The following is an 18,344-nucleotide window of genomic DNA, read 5'->3' as shown; positions in this document are numbered from 1 at the left end:
TCCCTGAGTCAACAGATGGGGACTAACATCTGCACTAACAGTTCGACGACGTTTGCAGCAGCATGGACTATCACCTCGGAGACCATGGCTGCGGTTACTCATGACGCTGCATCACAGACAGGATCGCCTGCGATGGTGTACTCAACGACGAACCTGGGTGCACGAATGGCAGAACGTCATTTTTTCGGATGAATCCAGGTTCTGTTTACAGCATCATGATGGTCGCATCCGTGTTTGGCGACATCGCGGTGAACACATATTGGATTCGCCATCGCCATACTGGCGTATCACCGGGTCCCGACGTGATGGTGTGGAGTGCCATTGGTTACACGTCTCGGTCGCCTCTTGTTCGCATTGACAGCACTCTGAACAGTGAACGTTACAGTTCAGATGTGTTACGACCCATGTCTCTACCCTTCATTCGATCCCCGCGAAACCATGCATTTCAGTAGTATAATGCACGACCGCATGTTGCAGGTCTTGTACGGGCCTTTCTGGATACAGAAAATGTTCGATTGCCGCCCTGGCCAGCACATTCTCCAGATCTCTCACCAAAGGAAAACGTCTGGTCAATGGTGGCCGAGCAACTGGCTCGTCACAATACGCCAGTCACTACTCTTGATGAACTGTGGTATCGTGCTGAAGCTGCATGGGTAGCTGTACCTGTACACGCCATCCAAGCTCTGCTTGACTCAATGCCCAGGCGTATCAAGGCCGTTATTATGGCCAGAGGTGGTTGTTCCGGGTACTGATTTCTCAGGATCTATGAACCCAAATTGCGTGAAAATGTAGTCACATGTCAGTTCTAGTATAATATATTTGTCCAATGAATACTCGTTTATCATCTGCATTTCTTCTTGGTGTAGCAATTTTAATGGCCATTAGTGTACATACACTGTCCTGTGACATTGGTGTGAGCACATGTCAAAAGCCTGAATGATCACTTTCTGCGGTGCGGACCGCTGCGAGCCATGCAGGAAGAGAGTCAATGAGATTTTGGAAGGTACCGACACGGATGTGGAGCCATGTTGGTTCCAGTGCCGTGGTCAACTGCTCTAAGTTCCTGGTTGAGGATCGGTAGTGTGAACAGCCCGTCTGGGGTGGTCCCACAGATTTTCGATTGGGTTTAAATCGTGAGTTTGGTGGCCAGGAGAGTACAGGAAACTCACATTAGTGCTCCTCGAACCACACACATACATTGCGAGCTGTGTGACACGTTGCAATGTCCTGCTGGTAGATGACATCGTGCCGAGGAACAACAAACTGCGTGTAGGGGTGGACAAAGTCCTCAAGGATAGATGCATAATTGCGTTGATCCATTGTGCCCTCCACAATGACGGGATGACCTAGGGAATGCCCAGACCATAACGCTCCCTCCTCGGCCCCGGATCCTTCCGACGATTGTCTCAGGGTCTTTACTTTCGGACATTTCACGCTGTACACAACAACGGCCATCTGCCTGATGATCAGCGATCAGCATGGGTACGTGAACCAGCCGCCTTCTGCGAAGGCCCATACGCAGCAACGTTCGCTGAACCGTCGTTGAGGAGACAATGACTGGTCAGTTGCTTAACAGTTGCACGTCTGTTCGCCCGTACACATCTTCGCTGCCGTCGCTCATCCCTGACATCTATGGCCCATGGTGTACCAACAGTTGCCTCTGCGGCCGTTTTGCATAGCGCCATTTTGCCATGCACTGCATACTTTAACCGCAGTGCAACTCGAAGAGTTTACAGACTTAGACGTTTCGGAAATGCTTCCTCCCTTAGACCGAGAGCCAATGATCGCGTCGTTTTGGACGTTAGATAAATCGCACGCATTACAACAACTGCACTGTTTTCCGTGTTCCCCAACACACTTTATATACCATCAATAGCTGGTGCTGCCACCTGCCGCCTGTGAGTGGTTATTGCACGTTGAAGTCTGTAATAGGCGGTAGTCACATTAATGTGACTAGATTGTGTAGAATGGTCTTTATCTGGCAACGGAATCAAATGAGTGATGACTGCTGTATTTGCCAAATACCTTTGGTATCCAGCACAAAGATGGCAGAAAGCAAACCCCCTACAATACAAAATAATTGTGGCATTGTGGTGGCGTACTTACACTCTGCAACTAGTCTCGTCACAGGGCAAAAATAGACAACAACACAACTAATATTGGCAACACAGTGAATAACAAATAACATTCATTTATTAAAATAATATATTCTTTCTTTCTTTTTCTTGTGCCGTTCTTCCCGCGGATACGCAGGGTTGGCATGGTTAATCGGATGTGGCAATGTTAGTTGAAGGGGTGGCCGGATGCCCTTCCTGCCGCCACCCTGTACTCCCCTGGGAAGGAATTAGTGTACCCCAACTGTCTGCGACTAGTGTAATCCATGGAATAGTGCGAAAGTGTTCAGATGTCTGCGAGCCGTGTAACTGAGGCGGGACGTGGGGACCAGCCCAGTATTCACCTAGGGGGTTGTGGAAAACCGCCTAAAAACCACATCCAGGCTGGCCGGCACACCGGCCCCCGTCGTAAATCCGCCGGGCGGATTCGATCCGGGGCCGGCGCGCCTACCCGAGTTCAGGAAGCAGTGTATCAGCGCGCTCGGCTAACCTGGCGGGTCTTATTAAAATCATATATATCCTATACAAACAATGAACTCTAGTGTAATGATGAGAAGAAGACGTGACACTGAATTTAAAGTTCTGAGCACTGGTGTAAACCTGACTCCAGTGAACAAAGACTAAATAATCTAATAGTAGCTCTTGTCTGCCTCCACTGATGGTGACAGTATGTAAGTCCTGGATCTGTTAATAATACACATGGAGACACTCGGTGGTTACTGTGATACTGTGCAGTGACTGCGACAACTGTTTGTGTAGTAACTGTCCGGCAATCTCCCACCGGTAACTGCTGGTAACTCTTGACAACTGATGGAGACTTGCAACTGTACAGCGATAACTGGCCAAGTGAACTTGTACAGTTGACAGCACAAAAATCAGCTCCCTCAGGGGCTCAGCATTCGTTTGCTGGATACGGACTTGGCGACCCTGGGATTCCTGAACTGGGAATTGGTAAGTGCTGCCAGTTCTCTGTCACCGTAAGCTCTGCTCATGCTTCAGTGACCACCGTGTGGTGCGGCGGTGGAATGTTGTATGTCACAGGCAATGGGGATCTTGGCTTGACCACCCGGATTGTAAGGATGGTAAAAGCTTCTATAAAACAAAAAGTCTCAAAGTGTGCTGTGTGCTGATGAAGTGCATGGCAGTTGAGGTGGAACAGTCGTTAGCGGGCAACGTCTGGAGAACCTGCCGCGCCTCAGTTGTGTAAGGTTTACTCAGGCACACACGGCTCTGTCTGAGTGGACTCTTATTTCCCTATGTGCTCGTGGGATCGAGATGGAGCTCTTGAAATCTTTTTCTACTCATCCCAGCGTGATGGGTGCACCGCCTAGGTGCACTCACACCCAGTCATCCAAACGAATGAGGGACGCTAACCCTCCTGATAATCGGAATCAGTTGCACTATAGTAACAGAGCTCAAGGAGTCGTAAATCAAACTGCTTTTTTGGTGATTAAGAGGCTTGGAAGAGCTTGCTGGAAGCCTGTAATATATAAAGCGGATGCGAAATGGTTCCCTACTGGTCGAGACTAACAGGGCACAGCAGGTGGGACTACTTAAAAAGTCAGAAAACTTGGGTGATTATGACATAATTGTTGAATTGCATAACTCCCTTGGCTCCAGGAAGGGTGTGGTCACGTGCCGTGACATTATTTACATAGACATTGCTGAAATTAAACAGAAATGGGTACACAGGAGATAGTGGACGTAGAGCAAAGGATACGTAGGAACAATGGAGAAATTGAGGAGACCGCCGCCTTCATTGTGACCTTCAATTTCTAACGCTGTCTGAACACATCATGACAGGTTTCCTCTAACTGATGGTTAGGCCTTATCTACCTGACCCTACGCGGTGCTACAAATGCAAGCGATTTGGCCACATAAAGCTGAGTTGCGGGGTTGAAGCGAACTGTGGAAAATGTGGAAAGGCAGCTCATGAAGCTGGACTAACTCTTCATCTCCAGCAGTCTGTACTAACTGCTCTGGGGCCCTCCTAGTCTGGAGCCGAGACTGCCCTGTTTGTGCAGAGAAACCAAAAATTCCGGAACTAAATGTGACCAAACGGTAACCCCACGCAGAGACCAAAAAGGAATATAACGCGACGAAACCACCTGTCTTTACCACTTCTTGTGCTTCTATGGCACAGAAACTTGCTCCTAAGGTCGACGCTTCGACTCAGACGATGTTCAGCATACAACTATCCACCACCAGCACCTGTACTTGCATGTGTACATCCCAAGGTAAAGTAAGTAAGGATAAGGCAATCCAAGCAGCTGCCACAGAAATGACCAGCAACATTTCTGCAGTGAGCATCAAAAAGGCACACGAAAAGCAGAGTGCCTCCCAACGCCCCCTTTCCCGCTCATCCTCGAAGGGACAGGGTGCAGGGTAAGGATCACGACACTCAGGTCAAAAGCTGTGCCAGCCGCCGTCAGACGTCATTCTGGCACGTTTGACTGATGAGGAGGAGTTCATGGAGTTAGATGCCTAGGATCCAGACAGCCCCTCCAACCCCCCCCCCTCCCCCCGCACAAGAAGTGCTTCACCTCCCTGTTGCAAAGAGAGGTTCAAAAAATGACTCTGAGCACTATGGAACTTAAGATCTGCGGTCATCAGTCCCCTAGAACTTAGAACTACTTAAACCTAACTAACCTAAGGACATCACACACATCCATGCCCGAGGCAGGATTCGAACCTGCGACCGTAGCAGTCGCGCGGTTCCGGACTGAAGCGCCTAGAACCGCTCGGCCACCGCTGCCGGCTGCAAAGAAAGGGGTAAATTAAAACCACACCACTGAAATGGTTCCCATACTACAGTGAAACTTGAATGGTTTCAGGACTCATGTGGAGGAACTGAAACTCGTAGCACAGGCACGCCTCTTATGCTTGTGTTTATAGGAAACACATTTTAAAGATACTGACGTCCCATACCATGTGCTACACTGCAAGGATGATCTGTCAGGGGAAAGAGCATCTACATCTACATCTACATCCATACTCCGCAAGCCACCTGGCGGTGTGTGGCGGAGTGTACTTTGAGTACCTCTATCGGTTCTCCCTTCTATTCCAGTCTCGTATTGTTCGTGGAAAGAAGGATTGTCGGTATGCTTCTGTGTGGGCTCTAATCTCTCTGATTTTATCCTCATGGTCTCTTCGCGAGATATTCGTAGGAGGGAGCAATATACTGCTTGACTCCTCGGAGAAGGTATGTTCTCGAAACTTTAACAAAAGCCCGTACCGAGCTACTGAGCGTCTCTCCTGCAGAGTCTTCCACTGAAGTTTATCTATCATCTCCGTAACGCTTTCGCGATTACTAAATGATCCTGTAACGAAGCGCGCTGCTCTCCGTTGGATCTTCTTTATCTCTTCTATCAACCCTATCTGGTACGGATCCCACACTGCTGAGCAGTATTCAAGCAGTGGGCGGACAAGCGTACTGCAACCTACTTCCTTTGTTTTCGGATTGCATTTCCTTAGGATTCTTCCAATGAATCTCAGTCTGGCATCTGCTTTACCGACGATCAACTTTATATGATCATTCCATTTTAAATCACTCCTAATGCGTACTCCCAGATAATTTATGGAATTAACTGCTTCCAGTTGCTGACCTGCTACTTTGTAGCTAAATGATAAGGGATCTATCTTTCTAAGGAGGGGTCACTGTGTTTGCCACTAATGCACACCACTCCTCTGCCCTCCCCCCGGCTTCTGAGCTTCAAGGAGTTGCTGTTGAAATTCTTGTGTGTCGTATGACCACTGTTTCCTCGTTGTATTTACCTCCGCAAGGTGCAATAGACCCTGAGACTCTTGTAAATCTTATAGGACAACTTCCACAACCATTTATCCTCCTGGGGGACTCCAATGGTCATCATGTCTTGTGGGGATCGACCTCTACTTGCCCTCAGGGTCAGGTTTTGGAGAATCTCATGACATCTCACGAGCTGCGCATCCTCAACACTGGTACTTACACTCATTTCTGTATTGGTAATGGGTCACTATCAGCCATCGAGCTCTCTTTCTGTTCTGCAGCCCTCACAGACTATGCCCAATGAGAGGTCATTGACAATCTTAATTCCAGTGACCACTTCACATTCCACATTCATCTACTGGATGAAGCACTACCTAAAGAGAAGCCAACAAAATGGATGGTCAACAGGGCTAACTGGACGCTGTTTAGCCAGCTGGCTGTGTTCGAACGCTGTGACAGCATCCAGAAATGGGTGGACCACATCACATGAGTGATCCATTATGCCGCTGACTTATCCATGCCTTAGTCTTCTGGTCATCTTAGGAGGTGATCTGTACCTTGGTGAACTGCTGAGTGCCGTTCAGCGATCTAGGACAGGTGTGCAGCTCTTCGCCAGTTTAAATGCCGCCCAACAGCAGACAACCTCACAGCCTTTCGAGTTGCGAAAACCAGGTCTCGACCCGTGATTAAGGAGAGCAAGCAAAGGTCATGGCAAGAGTTCCTGGACTCTATCAACCGTTCCACTTGTTCCACAAAAGTATGGTAAGCCATCCAGAGGATTTCTGGTAAGCACAGTCGTTTACCAATAGCCACAGTGCTGAAGCAGGGGTGTCTCTTAGGACACGCCCAGAGACATAGCTCAGACGCTGGCAGAGAATTTTGCAAAAACTACTGCCCTTTCCAGCCAGGATCTAACGTTTCACCGCTACCGTGCGACTGTAGAGAGGGACAAATTAGACTGCTGGAATCAGCCCTGCTTGAGGCGCATGACACTACACACGGTCACGACTAAAGCAGGTACTGCATACTTCGACATTCGCCACAAGCGTCTTTTAATCTTATATGGCACACAGGCAAATTCACCATCTCGTGAAGGGAGGCAATTCTACCACCTCTCCTCAAACCAGGAAAGGACCACACGTATCCTAGTAGTTACAGAAGTATCGTCTTAATGAGCTGCGTAGGAAAGACCCTGGAGCGAATGGTTAACCGTCGTCTGGTCTGGATGTAGAGACCAGACAACTCCTTAGCCGTTCTCAGAATGGGTTCCGGAGATTTCGGTCCACTGTCGACAACCTGTCCCTGCTAGAGTCGACTATTCAGCAGGCTTCCCTACGTAAGCATCACTGTATTGGCACATTCTTCGATATCAGTAAGACATACGATGCTAGTTGAAGAGTTTGAATTCTCGCACAACTCCATCAATGGGGCTTTCGTGGCCACCTCCCCATGTCCATAAGGTCTTTCCAGCCTCAGCGGTTTTTTAGGACCCGAGTTGGTGACATGCTGTCAGATCGCTTTGAGCAGGAGAATGGCGTCCCTCAGCGCAGTGTTTTAAGTGTTACCCTCTTTGCCACAGCTACAAACAGCATCACGTCTACGGTAAGGATTCCTGCACAGTGCTCCTTATTTGTGGACGATTTAGCTGTTTTCTGTTCCTCCTCCAGTGTTGCAACAGCGAGCCGTCAGATGATACTGCTGAGGAATCTGGGGGTGCGAGTATTGTCGCTTACAGGGAGGTGAATGAGGAAGGAGCTGCGAATGAAGCTCTTAACAGACCGCCAACCTACAACAAGTACTGAGGCCACAAATACTAAACGACAACGCCGAAACAAAAAAGACGATACCATTCTCAATTACTTAAAAAAAGGGATGACAGTCGGCAGATATTGTTGAATGAAATAACGCAAAAACATGATATTGAAATAAATTCATTTTGCAATCACGTCGGAGATGTTTTGGGCTCGCTACCACAAATTTACAAACTTAAAGCGAAGCAAGAAATTTTTAACATCCTTATTAATTATCAAATGATGGCAGCTGAGAAATCTGATTCTTCTATTCAGCAGTTCAGTACCGAAGTGTCATTAACCTGTCTTTCATGTCACTCAAATTCCCCAAGTCCAACTGCGAGCTCTCCTAATTACATAATTTCAAAGCCTTCTATTTCCACCAATTCCGTTGCCATGTATGCGTACTCGCCTCAAGAGCCTACTGATTTGACACTACCACCTGTTCAAGAACAGCATAGTTTCAGTGTAGAAGAAATTGAAAATATGATAAAAGACGATCTAAATACAATACCTTAAGGGGGGTAGGACGTCAAACGGGCCGACTTGGAGCAGGAGAGGCACCACAGGACATTTTAATTTCCACTGTCGATACTTTTACAAGTAAATTCATAAACCTTTGTCAGCATGACCAGGAAGGACTCAGGATTCACACTCGTAGCAGCGGAATATCAAAAACATAACAAAACAATTTTTTTTACATGTTAAGTTTCATCATTTTTTCACTTACTATTGGCTGCATTTGTTGCTATAGGTACACTTTTCTTCATAAGTAAGAGAGACTGTTCGATGAATTTTCCACAGCATACAAACCATACTTACAGGTGTCTGAAACTCTAGACTCTATTTAATTTATGAAAAAATGAATGAGCTGTTACGTTTTAAATTTTATGTTTAGAAAAAAATCAAATTTTGTAGTTAATTATCTTAATTTTTACCATAGTTTTTAATAGATTTGGAAAATTCTAGAGTTTCATACACCTGTAAGTATGGTTTGTATGCTGTGCAAAATTCATCAAAGAATCTCTCTTACTTGTGAAGAAAAACGTACCTACAGCAACAAATGCAGCCAATAGTAAGCGAAAAAATGATGAAATTTCACATGTAAAAAAATTTATTTTGTTATGTTTTTGAACTTCCACTGCTATGAGTGTGAATCCCGAATCCTACCTGGTCATGCTGACAAAGTTTTATGAATTTATTTGTAAAAGTATAGACAGTAGAAAATAAAATGTCCTGTGGTGCCTCTCCTGCTCCAAGTCAGCCCGTTTGACGTCCTACCCCAATTAACGTTAAGAATAATTTTTCTTCGACTGTAATCACACCTCTTGTAGTTCTTGGTTGTAATTCTTCACGAATTAAATTCAAAATAAAATTAAACTGTCTTTTATTTAATCTGCAATACGATCTGAATTTTTCTTCATCACTTCGTAAATGTTTTTCTAACATGTAGAAACCTTCCTTGTGTCGTTCTTTGAACATCGAGTTAATAGGGCGTCTCCTCGTTAAATATTGGCACAAAAACAAATCATCATCTTCTTCCTCTTCAAAAAGTAAACGCACAATTTCATTAGTCGACATGTTTTCGCAGACAACCGTCGTCTTCGGATTCGAACGAGACACTGTAGAGTCTGTCGCTGGGTACGACAACAACATGTCGCTGTCATGGGCGACACCTGTCTCTGTCCACTGTCGCCCGTCGCTGTCGCTGCGTTCGGAATGTTACCTTAAGCATAAAGCTGTTTCTTACCGTAGTTTGATATTCTGTGCGAATTAACTTCGATAAAAAAACAGGTGAACACCAATACATTGAAGCGCAAAGATATTATTATAGGCATGCGTATTCAATTACAGAGAGATGTAAACAAGCAGAACACGGCGCTGCAGTCGGCAACGCCTATATAAGACAGGTGTCTGGCGCAGTTGTTGGATCGGTTACTGCTGCTACAATAGCAGATTATCAAGATTTAAGTGAGTTTGAACGTGAAGTTATAGTCGACGCACGAGCAATGGGACAAAGCTTCTCCGAGGTAGCGATGAAGTAGGAACTTTCTCTTACGACCATTTCACGAGTGTACCGTGAATATCAGGAATCTCTGACATCGCTGCGGCCGGAAAAATATCCTTCAAGAACGGGACCAACGACGACTGAAGAGAATCGTTCACCGTGACAGAAGTGCAACCCTTCCGCAAATTGCTGCAGATTTCAGTGCTGGGCCATTAACAGGTGTCAGCGTGCGAACCATTCAACGAAACATCGTCGATATGGGCCTTCGGAGGCGAAGGTTCACTTTTATACCCTTGGTGACTACACAACACACAGCTTTAAGCCTCGCCTGGGCCCGTCAACAAAGACATTGGACTGTTGATGACTGGAAACATGTTGTCTGGTCGGACGAGTCTCGTTTCAAAGTGTATCAAGCGGATGTACGTGTACGGGTATGGAGACAACCTCATGACCCCATGAACCCTGTATGTTAGCAAGCTGGTGGAGCCTCTGTAATGGTGTGGGGCGTGTGAAGTTGGAGTGATATGGGGGACCCCTGATACGTCTACGACTCTGACAGATGATACGTACGTAAGCAACCTGTCTGATCACTTGCATCCATTCATGTCCATTGTGCATTCCGACGGACTTCGGCAATTCCAACAGGACAATGCGAGACCCCAAATGTCCAGAATTGCTGCAGATTGGCTCCAAGAACACTCTTCTGAGTTTAAACACTTCCGTTGGCCACTGAACTCCCCAGACATTATTGAGTATACCTGGGATGCCTTGAAATGTGCTGTTCAGAAGAGATCTTCACCTCCTCGTACTCTTACGGATTTATGGACAGCCCTGCAGGATTCATGGTGTCAATTCCCTTCAGCACTACTTCAGACATTAGTCGAGTCCATGCCGCGATGTCGCCAAACACGGATGTGACCATCATGATGCTGTAAACAGAACCTGGATTCATCCGAAAAAATGACGTTTTGCCATTCGTGCACCCAGGTTCGTCGTTGAGTACACCATCGCACGCGCTCCTGTCTGTGATGCAGTGTCTAGGGTAGCCGCAGCTATGGACTCCGAGCTGATAGCCTATGCTGCTGCAAACGTCGTCGAACTGTTTGTGCAGATGGTTGTTGTCTTGCAAACGTCCCTATCTGTTGACTCAGGGATCGAGACGTGGCTGCACGATCCGTTACAGCCATGCGGATAACATGCCTGTCATATCGACTGCTAGTGATACGAGGCCGTGGGATCCAGCACGGCGTTTCGTATTACCGTCCTGAACCCACCGATTCCAAATTCTGCTGACAGTCATTGGATCTCGACCAACGCGAGCAGCAATGTCGGGAATCGATAAACCGCAATCGCAGTAGGCTACAATCCGACCTTTATCAAATTCCGAAACATGATGGTACGCATTTCTCCTCCCTTACAGGAGCCATCACAAAAACTTTTCACCAGACAACGCCGGTCAAAGCTGTTTGTGTATGAGAAATCGTTTGGAAACTTTCCTCATGTCAGCACGTTGTAGGTGTCGCCACCGGCGCCAACGTTGTGTGAATGCTCTGAAAAGCTAATCATTTGCATATCACAGCATCTTCTTCCTGTCGGTTAAATTTCGCGTCTGTAGCACGTCATCTTCGTGGTGTAGCAATTTTAATGGCCAGTAGTGTATCTGTAGTGTGATAATCAGATTTAATGAACGTAGTCCTCAATTCATGGACTGCTAAACGATACATAAATGACAACACAGTTCACTGTTGTAATTCTGCAGATAATTGCATAGCAAATATTATCGTCTGCTATGCAACACAAATGGCCATCAGTTCACAGGTTCTATTTGCTAAATTTAGTTAAGTAATATACTCGCTGCAATCCTGTTTCCACTGTCCTGCAATATAATGACCGTTAGTTATTTGAATTGATAGGCACTGCACTGTAATTCACAAATATGCTGTAATCTGGCTAACAATGACCACTGTTAAAGCAGTGCTAGTTAGGCGTCATGAATCAACAGCTTGAGGATACTCTTTTCTAATTGTAGGACCGTCTGCCCATCTATGCTGTTGCACTACACCTTGATAATTCTCATATGAATATTGTGGTAGATTAGATGCATCTTTCGTATGAAACCATCAGGGATTAAATTTATGAATAAATTAAAAGCACTCCGTCTTCAGGCCACGAGTGAACTACCGGGACCATCAGACCGCCGAGTGATCTCAGTGGAGGATGCTGATAGGATGTGCGTGGGGTCAGCACACCGCTCTCCCGGTCGTTATGATGGTATTCTTGACCGAAGCCGCTACTATTCGGTCGAGTAGCTCCTGAATTGGCATCACGAGGCTGAGTGCACCCCGAAAAATGGCAACAGCGCATGGCGGCCTGGATGGTCACCCATCCAAGTGCCGACCACGCCCGACAGCGCTTAACTTCGGTGATCTCACGGGAACCGGTGTAGCCACTGCGGCAAGGTCGTTGCCTAATAAATAAATTAACAATTAATTATTACTAAATAATAAATAATAATAATAAAAATAATAAATAATTAATAAACTCTGGGCTGACTGTGAGATGGTGCACAGAAAATCAGCCTCACGCTGAGCTTGGTGAATTCATTAGTATTTCGGATCCTCTCTGTCTGGAGGAAACTGCAAGTGGAGTAGCACTCCCACATAAGCCCTTTTCACATCCATCTGTAATGGACACATCCCTGGGAAGGAGTTTGTAGTGCGCAACGCTATTTTTGTGCCACCAGTTGCAAAGTATTATCTGTTGAGACTATCTTAGAAAACATTATCTGTTGACACTGCCTTTTGCTCGACGAGATGTCTTTTATAAGGTGTCAGCCATTAACTTCTTCTTGAGTAGTTAGTGTAAAGGCATCATAATGCGTCAATAGTGATAATATTGCAAAGGATGCTCAGTGAGAGAACCGATGACATTCAAACAAAATGCAGTAATAGACATACGTTCGATTTTTATTGCTTTGAGTTAGAGTATGTAGTATTCTTACATTCGACTTCTGAACATTGCCTGTTGAATGAAACCGTCACACGAAGGTCGAATGGTCGCAGTTTATCACATATGTCAATTATCGAGAGTTTCTGAATGTAAAAAATCGCTCATGCAGGAACGATCTTTCTTGAAACAAGAAAATTCTTTTTTAATTTGATTTTTCCGATAACATTCGTCCAACACACGATAAAATGTTTCAATCCGTGTCCACTGCCTTCACCTCTCTATTAAACCCAAAATGAACAATGTGCCGCAAATATTAGACCTTTCCCACGTGTGACTCTATTTTATAACGCTTAAACAACGTTCATAAGACTGAAGTATGAAAAATACAATTCGTAACTGCAAGACAAGTACTAGGAATTCAAATAAGAAAATGGTAACTGATAAATACACTCATAATAACCTATGCATTCTGTGTAACTACACGGTGTTCACTTGGTTTATCGAAATTATTTCGCGCGGAAAATCATACTACAATAAGCAACAAGTGATTCTTGAGCTCACAGGAGCTCAGTCCGTCAGTTCACCTGATGATGGCGACATGTATGATCGCCGAAATATTGTGCCCGTTGGACACTGTAGACCGGCAGTACACCCGTGGATATTTTGATTAATAAGCAACAAGTTTATGCTTACCAATGCGAGGGCAGAGACATGCTTCAGATGCGCCATGTTCAGCTGGTGGGATGGCGGCCGCCGTCAAGCTGCCGGTGGCAGGTAGTCTGTTGCCGGTTGCCGCTGTGGTGTGCGGACATTTGCCACGATTTTACCTGCTCCAAAGGGTTGCGTTCCTTGTCTCCTCCTCCTCCTCCTCCTCCTCCTCCCCATCGCTTACTGAGCCTTTCCGCTGGTTTACTTAACATAGAACCAGAATCTCTTTGGATTTTCCGCCACATGTCTAGAGAGAGTTTCGTTGTGGAAACTATTAAGTGCATCTCGCATTGGAATCCGCACCAAATTTCGAGCCTAAATAAAACTTCGCCAATCTTGGTGATTTTGCGTTCGTCTAAATTATACTTGCCGTTTTCGGTGCTTCTGCAGCACCTTTCTGTCGTGTTTTGTGCACCATGGGGGATCAGATCCGTCTCTTATTAATTTATTTAGTATGAATCTCTCGAGTGCTGTTAATACTATTTCTTTGAAGTTAAGCCACATATGGTTTTCACTTAGATAGTTTGGAAGGATTGGAGATTGTCTCTTAGAAAGACGTCAACCGAATTTTTAGTTGCTTTTATAAACAGATGTATTTCGCGTTTAGTTTTGGTGAATTTCTTTGTTACGGAATTGAGCCTCGCTACGACTGTGTGTTCACTAATCCCTGTATCCGTCGTGATGCTCAGCATTATTGGTGGCTAGGAGGTCAAGTGTGTTTTCGTAACCGTTTACAATATCAATGGCCTCGTGAACTAATTCTTCAAAATAATTAAAAAAAACATTTAGAACAATTACGGAAGTTGTTTTCTATCTACAATAGGGTCTGAAAATGTATTTTTGTCAACATACGGAAGGTAGATTGAAGTCACTGCCAACTATAATTGTATGAGTAGGGTACCTATTTGTGATGAGACCTCTGCCCACACTAAGTCTCAGGAACTATCTGCTTCAGTGTCGCTTGTGAGCTAGAAGACACATTACATTATTTTCCCTTAAGTTGTGCTTCTTGTTTCTGTTGTAGTGCAGATCTTTACAATTACGGCTTTTCCCTCCAAAGCCTAGGATGCTTTCTCTGTGACCCTGTAAATACCAGAGCTAAACAATATAGAACAACAACGTACGTTACAAGCATAGCATTCTGTATTACTTCATTTCCTTATTTCTAACATTTTAAAATTATACGTGGACTTTACATGACATGTCAATCATAGATGTTCTTATCTCTATTTAGTGAACGTATTTTCAGTCATGTTTCGAACATTGTCCGGCTACACTTTATTAACTAATGTTTCACCGCAAGGGAAATCGCATTTTAGAGAGTAAATTAATATGGAGGATGTCCTTCTTCTTTTCAAACATTCACATACCCATTTCTTCTTTCCTTGTTGTCTTTTGGGCATGCAGTTGTAGTAATTAAAGTAGGCACAAATGCAGTGGTTAAAAAAGAAATGATTAGCGTACATTTGCATTCTCTTTACATTGCTCCTTTCTTGTTGCTCCCATGACGATGGACTGTTTCTATCGCAATCAGTAAGCGTGAATGGAAGCTACCGTACAGACAGAGGGATCTATATTTATACTTGGCAGAACTAATTACATACTGACATAATCGTCGGTATTATTTTCGTTTCCCAAAAGTTATAAATATTTCGATTTCGGAAAAGAACCTCTGTATTTGGCCAAGATGTCGAAGAAGAAGGACCCTTACGTACTGGTTGTATCGAGTAAGATGTGGAGACGGCGGTTTGAAAGCGGACAGAAGAAGTACGAGGAAGGGCGTCCCTTACCTGAGGGATCGCTACCTGGCGAAGGGGCAAGTGTGGCAAATGTCCGGCGTTGCAAATGTCCGGCATTCGCCGCTGTAGGACGAGGAACTTCTCGAGCACAGCGATGTTCTGACCTTGATGTTGGACGTTTTTACTGTTACTGGTGGGTCAAAAAGTGAAGCAAATTATCTTTCGAGTTACATCAGTCCGATACATTTAGCATACAGCCGAAATGAGGTTTAAAAAATTAAAGAAGGACTAAACTCGAACTCACAACTTTGCGTCAATATTGCGCGACGTTTACCATTAGACCACGCACGAATACACCATTATAACAGCTCCAGCAAAAGACCACAATTTTTCCAGACACTTCCGAGCCTTACAGTGTTGGCAGATCAGACGGTCAATTTTTGTGCTGCCAAGTGTATATCCGCTTAAATCCACGACCGGCGGATGAATGTTCATTTGGAAGCTACACTATTGGCCATTAAATTGCTACACCACGAAGATGACGTGCTACAGACGCCAAATTTAACCGACAGGAAAAAGATGTCGTGATATGCATTCACACAATGGTGGCGCCGGTGGCGACACCTACAACGTGCTGACATGAGGAACGTTTCCAACCGATTTCTCATACACAAACAGCAGTTCACCGGCATTGCCTGGTGAAACGTTGTTGTCATACCTCGTGTAAAGAGGAGAAATGCGTACCATCACGTTTCCGACTTTGATAATGGTCGGATTGTAGCCTATCGAGATTGCGGTTTATCGTATCGCGACAGTGCTGCTCGCGTTGGTCGAGATCCAATGACTGTTAGCAGAATATGGAATCGGTGGGTTCAGCAGGGTAATACGGAACGGCGTGCTGGGTCCCAACGGCCTCGCATCACTAACAGTCGATATGACAGGCATGTTATCCGCATGGCTGTAACGGATCGTGCAGCCACGTCTCGATCCCTGAGTCAACAGATGGGGACGTTTGCAAGACAACAACCACCTGCACGAACAGTTCGACGACGTTTGCAGCAGCATGGACTATCAGCTCGGAGACCATGGCTGCGGTTGCCCTTGACGCTGCATCACAGACAGGAGCGCCTGCGATGGTGTACTCAACGACGAAACTGGGTGCATGAATGGCAAATCTTCATTCTTTCGGATGAATCCAGGTTCTGTTTACAGCATCATGATGGTCGCATCCGTGTTTGGCGACATCGCGGTGAACGCACATTGGAAGCGTGTATTCGTCATCGCCATACTGGCGTATCACCCGGCGTAATGGTATGGGGTGCCATTGGTTACACGTCTCGGTCATTTCTTGTTCGCATTCACGGCACTTTGAACAGTGGACGTCACATTTCAGATGTGTTACGACCCGTGGCTCTACCCTTCATTCGATCTCTGCGAAACCCTACATTTCAGCAGGATAATGTACGACCGCATGTTGCAGGTCCTGTACGGGCCTTTCTGGATACAGAAAATGTTCGACTGCTGCCCTGGCCAGCACATTTTCTCACCAATTGAGAACTTCTGGTCAATGGTGGCCAAGCAACTGGCTCGTCACAATACGCCAGTCACTACTCTTGATGAACTGTGGTATCGTGTTGAAGCTGCATGGGCAGCTGTACCTGTACACGCCATCCAAGCTCTGTTTGACTCAATGCCCAGGCGTATCAAGGCCGTTATTACGGCCAGAGGTAGTTGTTCTGGGTACTGATTTCTCAGGATCTATGCATCCAAATTGCGTGAAAATGTAGTCACATGTCAGTTCTACTATAATATATTTGTCCAATGAATACCCGTTTCTCATCTGCATTTCTTCTTGGTGTAGCAATTTTAATAGCCAGTAGTGTATGTATCAATGTTTGGAGCATCCCATTCTTCTGCACCGAGTGGTGGCAGCTGTCCAAGTTTAGCTATAGTCGGCATGTCTCGCATATCTTGGCGTCAAAATGCTTTCTTTTCGACGGTGGCTACAGCCAGCAGATGGAAGGAGTAGCCACTGGGAGTCCACTTTTACCAGCTGTCACCAATATGTAAAGTACCTAGGGGAAGGTGCCATACCATTTGCTTCTATATGAAATTATGACAAGAATTTTGAGATTTTCAAAACGAAGTTGATGACACGTGTTTGCAAGGTTTCTTCAAGATGTATGTGATAAAATCATAACTTTCACGTCCCGTAGTAATTTTTTATGGGTTGAACTATAGAAGATCGTGGTAAGATGGTAAAATTAGACATCACCAATTTAATTAGATACAGGTATTTCATTGCCAAATAATACAAACCAAAAACTGGTAATGCAATTACCGACCATTCTACGGTTGATATTTACTGTATTACAGCACAGTCGTTTCACATATCTGCTTCATCTGTGCGTGTTTTATGAAGCCACTTCTTACAGTAAATGCCCTGAATCCAGTCCACTTGAGGGCTGTTTTTTCGTAGTAGTTTCTTCTACTCACAACACAGTCATTGTCTTCAGAAATTGGATTTACTTCTCTCCCTCGTTTGGTGGTTGGTAAACTTTTTTTTGCCAGTCCTTTTCTGTTGCGATGCTTTCAAAGTTTGTAGCATTTCCTGGTATGTCAACAGCCATAAAGTTATCTTCCTCCTTTTCATTGGTGTTTCCGAAATTGGCATCGGTGCAATCTTTTCAAATAAAGTAGAGATCCCGTCTTTAGCTGCAGCACGTGCATTAGATGCAACTTCTGCAATTATGGATTCATTAGGAGTGTTGCGCTCTGAGATGTCGTATCCACCAAGAATGTTGGTTCTTTTAGAATGCTTCTCCGCAATCTCAAGGCATTGCCTGAAAATAAGTAAATGTGCCAAAAAGGTATTACGCGTGTCCATCTTATCCGAAGGAAAATACGGTGTCTTTCCCAGGTATCGTGATGAGATGGAAGTTGAAACACGGGTTCCATTATGGCAGCAAACGGGACGTAACTGGATGCACACATAGTTCAAGACACAGAGTACGGGATAGACTTATTGTTAGAATTGCTACAAATGTATAGAAATCACTATTATTGTTTTTAAAAATATCTGCTTTTATTTTACGGAGTAGATTTTAACACATAGCACAGTTTTTTGGTTCCCAGGGACTAAAAATGTCCGCTATAACAGCAGCTACCGCTAGCCACTCGAAACTTGGACTCGAGGAAGCAGCGGACCGCTGAGTGTTGCGCTCTCTTGACACAGTGAAGTAACACTAGCAAATACGCGTCATACACCGATTACCATCTTCCTCCGATTCA

General features: G+C 45.2%; 1 protein-coding gene and 1 pseudogene across 1 annotated transcript in view; one reads left to right on the top strand and one right to left on the bottom strand.

The window, feature by feature from the left end:
• LOC124556306 overlaps nt 1-18,344 on the top strand; it is a 307,525-nt gene that overhangs the window by 197,192 nt on the left and 91,989 nt on the right. The gene's annotated exons all lie outside the window — the stretch shown is intronic.
• Nucleotides 12,008-12,125, bottom strand: LOC124557494 (annotated as a pseudogene).

The sequence above is a fragment of the Schistocerca americana genome, chromosome X (assembly GCF_021461395.2).
Source record: "Schistocerca americana isolate TAMUIC-IGC-003095 chromosome X, iqSchAmer2.1, whole genome shotgun sequence".
NCBI classification, from domain to species: domain Eukaryota; kingdom Metazoa; phylum Arthropoda; class Insecta; order Orthoptera; family Acrididae; genus Schistocerca; species Schistocerca americana.
Note: the sequence above shows the minus strand (reverse complement) of the source record. Positions and strands in the feature narration are given on the sequence as shown.